This window comes from Phoenix dactylifera, chromosome 12, assembly GCF_009389715.1.
Source record: "Phoenix dactylifera cultivar Barhee BC4 chromosome 12, palm_55x_up_171113_PBpolish2nd_filt_p, whole genome shotgun sequence".
Classification (NCBI taxonomy): Eukaryota; Viridiplantae; Streptophyta; class Magnoliopsida; order Arecales; family Arecaceae; genus Phoenix; species Phoenix dactylifera.
This window is the reverse complement of record NC_052403.1, coordinates 12,737,827-12,751,510: the sequence shown is the minus strand read 5'-3', so window position 1 is coordinate 12,751,510 and position 13,684 is coordinate 12,737,827.

Sequence of the window (13,684 nt, the reverse complement as noted above, 5' to 3'; positions counted from 1 at the left end):
CTGATCAGGAGTCGACTCGAGCTCGTGCCAGTGACCTTGATACACTTGGAGTCGACTCGTGAAACTCGGGAGTCGACTCGTATCTCAGACATTGGTTCATGCAGACTTCTTAACTTATCCAAAATGCTATGAACCAAGTCTAGAGACACTTGGACAGGATTTTCACTGAAACACTCAATTGAATTCATTAGTAATCACAAGATATACTCAAATGCTTTGAGCTCATCAAAATCAAACGGGGTTTTAATCGATCACTCCATAATGTGAATATATATATTATATAATAGAGAGTCATTCATGACTATCTCGGCAGATTGATAAAAGCTGGAGGCCATCATACGCCTGGACTCACTGCACTTGGGGCAGAGCTTCGGATAGCCTGGAAGAGAATCTCCTATGCAAGGCGGGTACTGGATATAGAGCGTGTATGTCTCGAGAGAGACTTCTCCATAGTGATCGACTGGATTCAGAGAGTGGACAGGTATGGTGATAGTCATCCTCTCATTCAAGAATCTCGTAGATTGCTTTAGGAGCTAAGAGATGTTCAGGTAGCACATGTATTCAAGGAGGCAAATAGTGCGGCTGACTGAGTCGCTTCCTTCGTTGTCTGGCATTTCAGAGAGTTTCTATGGACATCAATAGGGGACATTCTCCAACCCCTGTACTTTTTACTTTCTCTTGATTTGGCAGGGTGTACTCAAGTTAGAGCTATATGAATTGCCGTTTTCACCAATATATATATTACTATGATAATACATTAATAACAATTTTACAATTGTAAAAAGACTCTAGTATTGTAAATTTATCTTATTATTAATATTTTATTATCTAATGATGTTATATTTATTATTTTATATTAATTATAATAACTTTTAATATTTACAAAATGTTATTATAAATTATAATATGATAGTATACAATATTAAAATGATAAAATATTTTTTTATTATAATATGATATTAGAGTATTATTAGTTAATATTAGTGTAATATCTAAAAAATCAATATTTATAATATGACATATGATTATACAATATATCCTATATACATTACATTGTTTAAAGTGTAATATAATATAAAATATTACTTTTTATTATAGATACAATAGTTAAAATATTAATATTGTCATATAAAATATACTATAATAAATCGACATGGTTTTGTTATTTTATGAAAATCAAAATTTTATTTTTAATTTTTTAATTTCAAAAATTTTTATAACCAAACAAAAGATGGAGTAAATATCTAGCATAGTTATGCTACCTAGTGTAGCTTTCTTTGTTCTCATATTCCTTATGCTTGTACCAAATGCCACTTATAGGTTTAGGTTAAGCTTGATAAACATTGTTACACTTTTCCTATTAAACTTTTTGGTTAATTAATTAATTAACATGGGATCAAAATTCAGGTTTCTTGAGGGTCATGGGTTCGAATCTCCTCCACTTGAGTAAATTTTTGAGGTCACTTGGTTAGTAAAAAAAATTGAATTTTTTTTCTTTTTTTATCGTTTTTTTAGATAATGTTGATACACCTTATAATTAAGTATATCTCTCACATAGCACAGAAGGATTGACGAGAGTAAATTTGTATATTGAGAAGTAAGAAGGTATCAATTGAGGTCGTTGATTCTATGCAACTTGAGTATTCCAAAACATTAGACATTAACATTTTAGGATTGCATTTTTCTTAGGAGAAGATGGATGTAGGGAATTGATAGTATCATTTAATCTCTACCAAACCTATTATTCCATATCGCCTTTGCTGAACCATCTCCATTCAACATTAAATGTCATAGCTTATGGGTTCATGCATCTAAATACTCTGTAAATTATGGTTTTCCATAGCATAACGTTGATTTACATATCTATACTAAACAATTCCCATGGAGCAGAAAATATGAGAGGTTATCAACTCATGCATCCATGCATATCCTAAGCAATGGTTATATAATTGTTTTTAAGTGCCTATAATGACCTTTTCTTATGATTTGTAATGTATGCTTTGAGACAATGGAGATGTCTACAAAGTAATCTACTATTCTTTAGTAAAATTAAGATTTCAATAGCATGATTATCCATTTATAACATGTTGGAATTTGTATCCTAAATGTCAATCGTCAGTATATTGATGATTGAATTTTGTAAATGAATTGACAAATTAATAAAGTGTTATTTGGCATTATTCATCATTTCATCTTCAAATGAACTCTTATATGATGAAGTCCTTAGGACTTATGTTATGATAAAGGAGGATTTATCTTTGAGTCCTTAAACTTGTTTGCGACGAAATGATATGTTGTTACTAGGACGACAACATTATCGAGATTAGGTCGTTGTGTGACATATATGTTGGTTGTCCTCTTAACCAAGGAGTGTGGAGACACTGGTATGCCACACAAGTGAAGTGTAGAAGTACATTTCACTAAACGTGACCAATTCCGGAACGCTCTACTGTCGAGAGATGTTCCGAGTGGATATGGGTATAAGTTTGGCCCTTTGACCTGAGACCGCAACCTGTGACTAGCAAGCAACTCACTGTACTTTGGTACCGGACTACCTGAATTTCTAATTCAGTGACGGAAGGTCACTGGGTGCAGTCAAGTACTTGCGTAGTCAGTTGTGAGTCAAGATGGAATTGACCCCTCCTGAAAACAGGAGATAATGTCTTGTGATTAATTTAGCAAAACCTTGGCCAGGGTAATTCCAGTGAGGAGTCACGGGATATCTAAAGTTAATCACATAATGGATGTACTAATTATAGGGTTGACAGTGAGCTCTAAGTCATCCTGGCATTAGGAGTCAAAGGGATTGAATTATACAGTAACCATAGTTCAGGGTTCCAGAATATTTGCTTCGCATATATTCGACCTATCCGGACGTCGGGTACCATTGCTAGATGGTCACATCGATTAGTGTAGAAGATTGTTCCTATACTACCGGCTTAGGTTCGAACCTATGAGGTCACACGCATAGAAGATTCCTGATTGATCAAGAAAGCTGATGAATGATTAAGAATCATTCAGGGGTAATTTGGTCAATTTGATTGGCAAATTATCTTATAAAATAATTAAAGTAATTATTGAAGGATTAATTAGTAATTAAATTACTAATAAACTCAATTTGATTGAGTCATTGGGCTAAAGATGAGCCAAATTGAATTGGATTCAAGTTTGGGCTCAATCAGGGTTTTGACCTGATTGGATTAGGTCAGAACCAAAAAGGACTTAAGCTGATCAAATTAATTTTAAATTAATTTGTTCTTAATTGGGGATTGACCTAATTGAATTAGGTCCAACACAAAGTAATAATTCAATTTGATTGAGTTTGCATGAGCCAAAATTGAATTGGATTCAATTTGAGCTCAATCAGGGTCTGACCTGATTAGATTGGGTTCAACCAAATTGCTTTGTTTTAATTCGGGTTTGACCAAATTTGATTAGGTGCAACCCAAGGGAATTAGGCTCAGATGATGTGGCAATTATTGGTGACATGGAATTGGATTTCATGAATTTTAAATAAACCAAAATTATTGCATGGCACATGGACCCATTGCTTGACACATGGCGACATTGTTTGTTATTTGAATTTAAATTCAAACATTAAGCAATGTGTTAAATGATTTTAATCACTCAAACCATCAGCCAAGGTGGCGTCTGAGTTTTTGAATGGATTAAATTCGAATTTCAAGAGGTGATTTCGAAATTATGAAGTGTTTTACCTTGCCGCATGGATTTCAAATTCCTTCCCTCTTGCACATGTGTTTAAAATTTGAATTTAAATCAGATTTGGTTGAGATCTGATTTGGGTTGTTCCTATTCCTTTGCATGTGCCAACTAAAAGAGGTTTTTTGAAAATAAATTTTGAATTTTGAATGAAAATTCGGAGGCCATTAAAAGGGGTCAAACATGGGCACCAAAAACACATCCATTGCAGCCTTCTTCCTCACCCGCCTCCTCCTCCTCTTCTTCTCCATTTTAGATAGGGTTTTCAGGGTGAATATCTAGAAGATTCAAGATCAGATCTGAGTCCTCTACTTTCCTTACAAACCTCATCTCTATCTGCTTCAAGACGATTGATCAAGAGTTGATTGAATCCCGGCGGGCAGATTTCAGCTTTCAAGTGTTCTGCAGCTGCTAGCACTGTTGCGGAAGAAGATCCTTCAGGACTTCGCGTGTACTTCTCGTAGAGGCCATTCGTGTGCGTGGCTGCGAAGTCAAAAATCAGATTTACAACTTTCATCCATAATAAAAGGTATTAATCTAGCATTAATCATTTATTATGGTGTCAAGGTCTAGGTCCAATTTCCCGAGGTTTTACCCTCTTTTGGGGCTCCTCACGGAGATATCTCCAGAATCCATTCGATGGATATTCGGAGATTAATTGGAATAGAGTTCTTAAGTTTCAGATCTGATAGTTAATCATGCATAAAAGTTTTAGCATAATTGTTTAAACGATTCCGGCATAATCCTATGTGTTGTTAAGGTGCTGATTTCTAGATTTGATCTTGTAAGCATGCATGAATTAAATTGTTTGATTTGGTTTTTCGCTGCGTTTTAAAACTTAAAAAGAACTACGTATGGCTTGATCCCCCTTATGAAGGGGTACGTAGGCAACCCGATCAGGTTCAGCCATGGTTTTCAAAAAAAAAAAAAAATTCAGCATGCTAAACACCGAAGAACCTAGGATTCACTTTCAGTGGTATCAGAGCCAGGTTTATGTTTAAACTTTTATGTTTTAATTCTTGCAATTAAATCTGAAATCATTAACATGTTTAGATTAGATCTAAAGTGCTTTTTATGATTGATTTAATTGCTGATTATGCATGATTAAGTAGATCTGAAATTTTGGATGCATATGATGCATGTTTGTGTTAGGATTAGTAACATGAATAAATCTAAAATCATAATATTGTTTAGATTAGATCTAAATAAAGTTTATGATTCATATGATCTCTGATTTTAATGAACAAATCAGATCTGAAAATAAAAGTGAAAAAACAAATACATAAGATGTATGTTGTTTGTATTAATTCATGTTGTTATGTATATGTGATGCATGAACATAAAACATAATGACTTAAACATGAATTAAATCTGATTACATGTGATTAATTACAAAAACTCAGATCTGAAAATGTGTTTTAAGAACTGAAAGATTGTAATTAATATGTAATTAAAAAGAAATATGCAATGATCAAAACTTTCATAAGTCTAAACTTAATTGAGAATTAAGTGTTATGAAATAGAATTGTAACTCAATTAATTGACATTGCATAATTCTTTGGGCATATGGGTTAGCTTGAATCAAGTTCTTAGGATTGGGTTAGACCTAAGGTTAGAATCAAACATGGTCTAATTAGAGTTAATTGATCAAATCTAATTAAGTAGTAACTAGATTAGGTCAAGAAAACTCTAGGTTAAATACAATAGTTGTAGATTGATCAATTCCATGTCTTTGATTAGACCAAGATGGAACTTGATTTAGGCTCAGAGGTGTAGCCCGAGTCATTTGAGTAATCAAATCGAAATTGATTAACCAGTCGGTGTCTAAGGTAAGTTTGGCAGTTTTGACCGGTGGTTTTTAATTGGGAGCTACTCGCACTGATTCGTCTTTGTCGAGTTAATGGCATATCCCTTCCACCGATCTCACTTACCTGGCCGACATGGTCAATCACATTTTGATTGGATCACTTAATGATTCGAGTTAGCCCATGCCTTAAGGAAAATCAGTATGACTGATTTAGGTGTCTCCTTAACCGGTTTGAGTCTAATCTGATTTGGTGAAGTCAGTGGGAGAAATTAGACTAATCGGATCTTCTCATCTATCCTAATTATGAAATCCTCTAAAATTATTAGGTCCTTAAAATGAAATGGTTATGGAGATAACTAGGTCATAGCCTTCCATTAAGTTGGGTGATAATGGGTCCAATGTTTTGATAATTATTGGAGGCGCCACACGCCTGGTACTTATCAAGCATTGGAATTGTCATTCAATATATGATGAGTTAAGTGTACCTTCAATAGGCGGTCAGGTGAGCCGAGCCACACTCGGGCTTGGTCGTCTATTAGTTGATTAGACTTAACCCTATCATTTAATGGTTGGACCTGACTAGGGTATTCGGTGGAGGCGCCACACGCCTGCCGAAAAACCTAGGGCAAAATCATCACTAGAAGTTGCTTGGTGAAGCAATTGGTTAAGAACCTACCAATAGGTGCATATGGGTTGGCCGAGCCACACTCGGGCCTATATGTGATCTATTGGGTTCTAGTGCCCACTAAAGAATTAGGAGTAATTTTTCGAATTAGAGGTAGAGGCTACCAATTTGTATAAAATAGTGGGAATACCTTTAGACTAAAGTCCAAGTCTATTGAGTTTAGTCAATTCATATACTAATAGCCAAATTTTCTTTTTATGCAGAAATGGCCACTAATTTGTCACTTCGCTCATTGTTGGACAATGACAAGTTGACTGGTCCAAATTTCAATAATTGGCATAGGAAACTGAAAATAGTGCTAGAGCATGAGAGGATCCTTTATGTGATAACGGATCAAGCACCTGAGCAGCCCGCTGCTAATGCATCAAGATCGGCCAGAGACACTTATCAGAAGTGGCTCAGTGACCGGATCACTGTTCGATGCATCATGTTGGCAGCAATGAGTGATGAGTTTAGTAGGCGTTTTGAGAATACGCAGCCGGAAGATATCATTCAAGTGTTGAATGAATCATTCGGCGTTCCTGACGACGTTGAGAGGCACAAAACTAGTTGTGCCATCTTCAGCGCCCGAATGAAAGATGGGACCTCGATAACTGATCATGTACTGTACATGATTGAGTTGATCGAGCGTCTAAGCTCTCTTGGCTTTCCCCTTTATGATCAATTGGGGAAGGATGCCATACTAAACTCATTGCCTGGATCATACCGTCCTTTTCTCACTCATTTTCGTATGACGAAACCTGTAGTGAATTATCACCAATTGTTGGGGTTACTACAAACGTTTGAGAATGATCACCAACTTCTTAAGAAGACGGTGAACTTAGTGGGAGGTTCATCCAAGGGTCGCTCCTTTAAGAAAGGAAAAAAGAAAAATAAAATCCAAAAGAAACAGGTGCACCATGCTCAGCCTAGTCAGAAAAAGAATAAAAAGGCTGATCAGAGAAAAGCGGAGTGCTTCTTCTGCAAGAAGCAAGGACATTGGAAGAGGAACTGTCCTCTTTACATTGCATCCCTCGATCCGAACCGGCCTAAGAAAAATGGGCAATCAGTTGCCAATCAAGGTACTTATATGATAACACCTTGCAATTTTTCTATTTGTGATAATGCGACCTGGGTATTGGATACCGGTAGTCCTTTTAATATTTGCAATTTGTTGCAGGGGCTACAAGTCAGTAAGAGATTTGAAGAAGGAGAAAGGTTCCTGAATGTTGGAGATGGAAGACCAGTTCCAGTTCTAGCTTTAGGAATTCTTAAACTTAAATTCAGCTCTCATGTAAATGTCCTTAGTGATTGTCACTATTGTCCAAGTTTTCTATTGAATATCATTTCTGTAGGCCTTTTGGCCAAAAATGGTTATGAAATATCAATAAAAAAGGATTATTGCAATGTCATTTGGAATGGTGTTGTTGTAATGAATGGAATTCTGAGTAATGGCATTTACATTTTGTCACAGCCTGTTCATGTAATGTATAAATCCAATAAGCGCCCTAGAATAGATAATGTCACGGATGTCTACCTTTGGCATCATAGGCTAGGTCATATTAACAAGAACAGGATGAACAGGTTAAGTAAAGAGGGAATCCTTGATTTTAATGATTGTGAATCATTGACAACCTGTGAATCATGTCTTCTTGGTAAAATGACCAAATCACCTTTTACCGGAAAAGGTGAACGAGCCAGTGATTTATTGACCCTTGTACATTCTGATGTATGTGGGCCAATGAGCACAGATGCTAGAGGTGGGTATTCATATTTCATTACGTTTACAGACGACCTTTCTAGGTATGGTTATGTCTATTTAATGAGACATAAATCTGAATCATTTGAAATGTTCAAATTATATCGTAATGAAGTAGAAAAACAAACTGGAAAGTGTATTAAAACTCTTCGATCAGATCGAGGAGGTGAATACCTCTCCAGTGAATTTTTGACATATCTAGGAGAAAATGGGATTCTCTCCCAATGGACTCCTCCTGGTACACCACAATATAATGGTGTGTCAGAAAGGAGAAATCGAACTCTGTTAGACATGGTTCGATCCATGATGGGGTTTGCTAATCTGCCCATATCCTTTTGGGGATATGCTCTTGAGTCAGCCTGCTATATTCTAAATAAGGTTCCAAGTAAGTCCGTAAATAAAACACCACATGAGATGTGGACTGGACGTAAGCCGATGCTCTCTCACCTTAGGATTTGGGGGTGTCCGGCGTACGTCAAACGTTTGAAGACAGACAAACTTGAACCCAAGTCTGACAAATGTTTCTTTGTTGGTTACCCTAAAGAAACTAAAGGATATTACTTCTACTTTGCTGAAGAACAAAAGTTGTTCGTAAGCAATAGAGCAATTTTCTTAGAAAAGGAGTTCCTTGGTGAAGGAACAAATAGCTCTAATGTTGAGCTTAGAGAAGTTCAACATGTAGAAGATCCGACACCATCTACTGAACCAGTTGAGTCGGATTTGATTAGATCAGATCCAGAACCCATATTAGATGCACCATTAAGGCGATCGGGTAGAGTACCACGTCAGCCGGACAGATACTACGGTTTCTTGGTCCGGGATGGGGATCCTATCGAACTTGATGAAAACGATGAGGATCCGATCACATATATGGATGCAATGCAGAGGTATGACTCTGATAAATGGCTTGGAGCCATGCAATCCGAAATGGAATCCATGAAGGTCAATGATGTTTGGACATTAGTTGACCCACCCGAAGGAATTAAATCCATAGGGTGTAAGTGGATATTCAAAAGGAAACGGGGCGCAGACGGAAAGGTAGAGACCTATAAAGCCCGTCTGGTTGCCAAGGGTTATCGTCAACGTTATGGTATTGACTATGACGAGACGTTTTCTCCTGTGGCAATGCTCAAGTCCATTCGGATTGTGCTTGCGATAGCAGCACATTTAGACTATGAAATCTGGCAAATGGATGTAAAGACCGCATTTCTAAATGGAGATTTAGAAGAGGAAGTGTATATGATACAACCTGAAGGTTTTACATCTGCAGATGAGTCTAAAGTGTGCAAGCTTCAAAAATCCATTTATGGATTAAAGCAAGCTTCACGGAGTTGGAATATACGTTTTGATAAGGTAATCAAAACATATGGCTTCATTAAGAATGAAGAGGAACCTTGCATTTATAAATGGGCAAATGGTTCAGTTATTATATTCCTTATTTTGTATGTGGATGACATTCTTTTAATCGGGAATGACATTCCTGCATTACAAGGAATAAAGGTTTGGCTATCATCTCAATTTGCCATGAAGGATTTGGGAGAAGCATCTTACATCCTAGGGATGAAGATCCATAGAGATAGATCTAGAAGATTGCTTGGATTATCCCAATCCACATACATTGATACTATACTGAAGAGGTTCAGTATGATTAATTCCAAGAAAGGCTATCTTCCGATGGGCCATGGAATTAACCTCTCTAAAAGGGATTGTCCGACAACCCCTCAAGAAAGAGAGAGTATGGATAGAATTCCATATGCTTCGGCAGTGGGATCTATAATGTATGCCATGACATGTACTAGACCAGACGTGGCATACTCACTAGGAGTAGTGAGCAGATACCAGTCTGATCCAGGTAGCAACCACTGGAAGGTTGTAAAAACCATCCTTAAGTATTTGAGAAATACTAAAGATCAGTGGCTTGTCTATGGTGATTCTGACTTAAAACTTGAGGGATATACTGATTCAAGTTTTCAGTCAGATCAAGATGATAGCAAGAGCGTGTCAGGATATATCTTCACTCTTAAGGGTGGGGCCATCTGCTGGAAGAGTTCCAAGCAGCATACAGTGGCAGATTCTACATGTGAAGCAGAATATATCGCAGCATCTGATGCCGCCAAGGAAGCTGTATGGTTGCGGAAGTTCATCACCGAGCTTGGAGTGACACCCTCCATTGATGGTCCAGTGCCTGTATTTTGTGACAATACTGGGGCCATAGCTCAAGCAAGAGAACCCAAAGCACATCAGCGGACCAAGCATATTCTACGTCGCTACCACCTGGTTCGAGAGATCATCGATCGAGGTGATATTGATTTTCAGAAGATTGACACAAAAGAAAATCTGGCTGACCCATTTACCAAAGTCCTCGGCATCAAAGAGTTCGACGAACACAAGTCGAAGATGGGTATTAGATACTGTGCCGATTGGCATTAGGCTAAGTGGGAGTTGTTGGAATTTGTATCCTAAATGTCAATCGTCAGTATATTGATGATTGAATTTTGTAAATGAATTGACAAATTAATAAAGTGTTATTTGGCATTATTCATCATTTCATCTTCAAATGAACTCTTATATGATGAAGTCCTTAGGACTTATGTTATGATAAAGGAGGATTTATCTTTGAGTCCTTAAACTTGTTTGCGACGAAATGATATGTTGTTACTAGGACGACAACATTATCGAGATTAGGTCGTTGTGTGACATATATGTTGGTTGTCCTCTTAACCAAGGAGTGTGGAGACACTGGTATGCCACACAAGTGAAGTGTAGAAGTACATTTCACTAAACGTGACCAATTCCGGAACGCTCTACTGTCGAGAGATGTTCCGAGTGGATATGGGTATAAGTTTGGCCCTTTGACCTGAGACCGCAACCTGTGACTAGCAAGCAACTCACTGTACTTTGGTACCGGACTACCTGAATTTCTAATTCAGTGACGGAAGGTCACTGGGTGCAGTCAAGTACTTGCGTAGTCAGTTGTGAGTCAAGATGGAATTGACCCCTCCTGAAAACAGGAGATAATGTCTTGTGATTAATTTAGCAAAACCTTGGCCAGGGTAATCCCAGTGAGGAGTCACGGGATATCTAAAGTTAATCACATAATGGATGTACTAATTATAGGGTTGACAGTGAGCTCTAAGTCATCCTGGCATTAGGAGTCAAAGGGATTGAATTATACAGTAACCATAGTTCAGGGTTCCAGAATATTTGCTTCGCATATATTCGACCTATCCGGACGTCGGGTACCATTGCTAGATGGTCACATCGATTAGTGTAGAAGATTGTTCCTATACTACCGGCTTAGGTTCGAACCTATGAGGTCACACGCATAGAAGATTCCTGATTGATCAAGAAAGCTGATGAATGATTAAGAATCATTCAGGGGTAATTTGGTCAATTTGATTGGCAAATTATCTTATAAAATAATTAAAGTAATTATTGAAGGATTAATTAGTAATTAAATTACTAATAAACTCAATTTGATTGAGTCATTGGGCTAAAGATGAGCCAAATTGAATTGGATTCAAGTTTGGGCTCAATCAGGGTTTTGACCTGATTGGATTAGGTCAGAACCAAAAAGGACTTAAGCTGATCAAATTAATTTTAAATTAATTTGTTCTTAATTGGGGATTGACCTAATTGAATTAGGTCCAACACAAAGTAATAATTCAATTTGATTGAGTTTGCATGAGCCAAAATTGAATTGGATTCAATTTGAGCTCAATCAGGGTCTGACCTGATTAGATTGGGTTCAACCAAATTGCTTTGTTTTAATTCGGGTTTGACCAAATTTGATTAGGTGCAACCCAAGGGGATTAGGCTCAGATGATGTGGCAATTATTGGTGACATGGAATTGGATTTCATGAATTTTAAATAAACCAAAATTATTGCATGGCACATGGACCCATTGCTTGACACATGGCGACATTGTTTGTTATTTGAATTTAAATTCAAACATTAAGCAATGTGTTAAATGATTTTAATCACTCAAACCATCAGCCAAGGTGGCGTCTGAGTTTTTGAATGGATTAAATTCGAATTTCAAGAGGTGATTTCGAAATTATGAAGTGTTTTACCTTGCCGCATGGATTTCAAATTCCTTCCCTCTTGCACATGTGTTTAAAATTTGAATTTAAATCAGATTTGGTTGAGATCTGATTTGGGTTGTTCCTATTCCTTTGCATGTGCCAACTAAAAGAGGTTTTTTGAAAATAAATTTCGAATTTTGAATGAAAATTCGGAGGCCATTAAAAGGGGTCAAACATGGGCACCAAAAACACATCCATTGCAGCCTTCTTCCTCACCCGCCTCCTCCTCCTCTTCTTCTCCATTTTAGATAGGGTTTTCAGGGTGAATATCTAGAAGATTCAAGATCAGATCTGAGTCCTCTACTTTCCTTACAAACCTCATCTCTATCTGCTTCAAGACGATTGATCAAGAGTTGATTGAATCCCGGCGGGCAGATTTCAGCTTTCAAGTGTTCTGCAGCTGCTAGCACTGTTGCGGAAGAAGATCCTTCAGGACTTCGCGTGTACTTCTCGTAGAGGCCATTCGTGTGCGTGGCTGCGAAGTCAAGAATCAGATTTACAACTTTCATCCATAATAAAAGGTATTAATCTAGCATTAATCATTTATTATGGTGTCAAGGTCTAGGTCCAATTCCCCGAGGTTTTACCCTCTTTTGGGGCTCCTCACGGAGATATCTCCAGAATCCATTCGATGGATATTCGGAGATTAATTGGAATAGAGTTCTTAAGTTTCGGATCTGATAGTTAATCATGCATAAAAGTTTTAGCATAATTGTTTAAACGATTCCGGCATAATCCTATGTGTTGTTAAGGTGCTGATTTCTAGATTTGATCTTGTAAGCATGCATGAATTAAATTGTTTGATTTGGTTTTTCGCTGCGTTTTAAAACTTAAAAAGAACTACGTATGGCTTGATCCCCCTTATGAAGGGGTACGTAGGCAACCCGATCAGGTTCAGCCATGGTTTTCAAAAAAAAAAAAAAATTCAGCATGCTAAACACCGAAGAACCTAGGATTCACTTTCATAACACACCTTGAGTTTATAGTTATCTTGCAAATAATAATGATTATTTGCTAAATCTAGCATATGTTTGTATTTTATTACAACAAAATAAGAACCATTACAACATTAGCTATCATAAAGATGTCTATTTTCAAAATATAATATTAGAGCCAGACTTAGCTACACTCAAGTAGATTTTTACTCAGATCTAGTTCAATGTAAATTGGATGATAGGAGTCCTACATGAATAATCCGAGCTATATGATATATTCTACTATCTTTAAATTACTTACATACCAAAAGTCATATGATTTAGAATTAGAGTCTTAGCCTATGGATCAAGTAGTCAAAAAATTAAACAATTTAAATAACATTAATTTTTTTTTTTTATTACTTGATGCATATGTTAGGAATCTCCAAATTATATGATTTTTTGTCTATAAGCAATTTAAAGATATATAGTAGCTCACAAGCTTAGATCACTGATTTAGGATCCCTATCTAATATAGATGTAATTGAATCTAAGTGGAGATTCACTCAAGTACAGCTAAGTCCAACTTTTATGCGTCATATTAACATTTTTATATATTTTGTAAGATTATCAATATAAAAAGTCTTTACTATTATAACAAAATGCACTTCTCCTTGAGTAAAAATAGAAACAAACACTCCATCCATTAAAAAATATTCTCCTCGTTGCACATG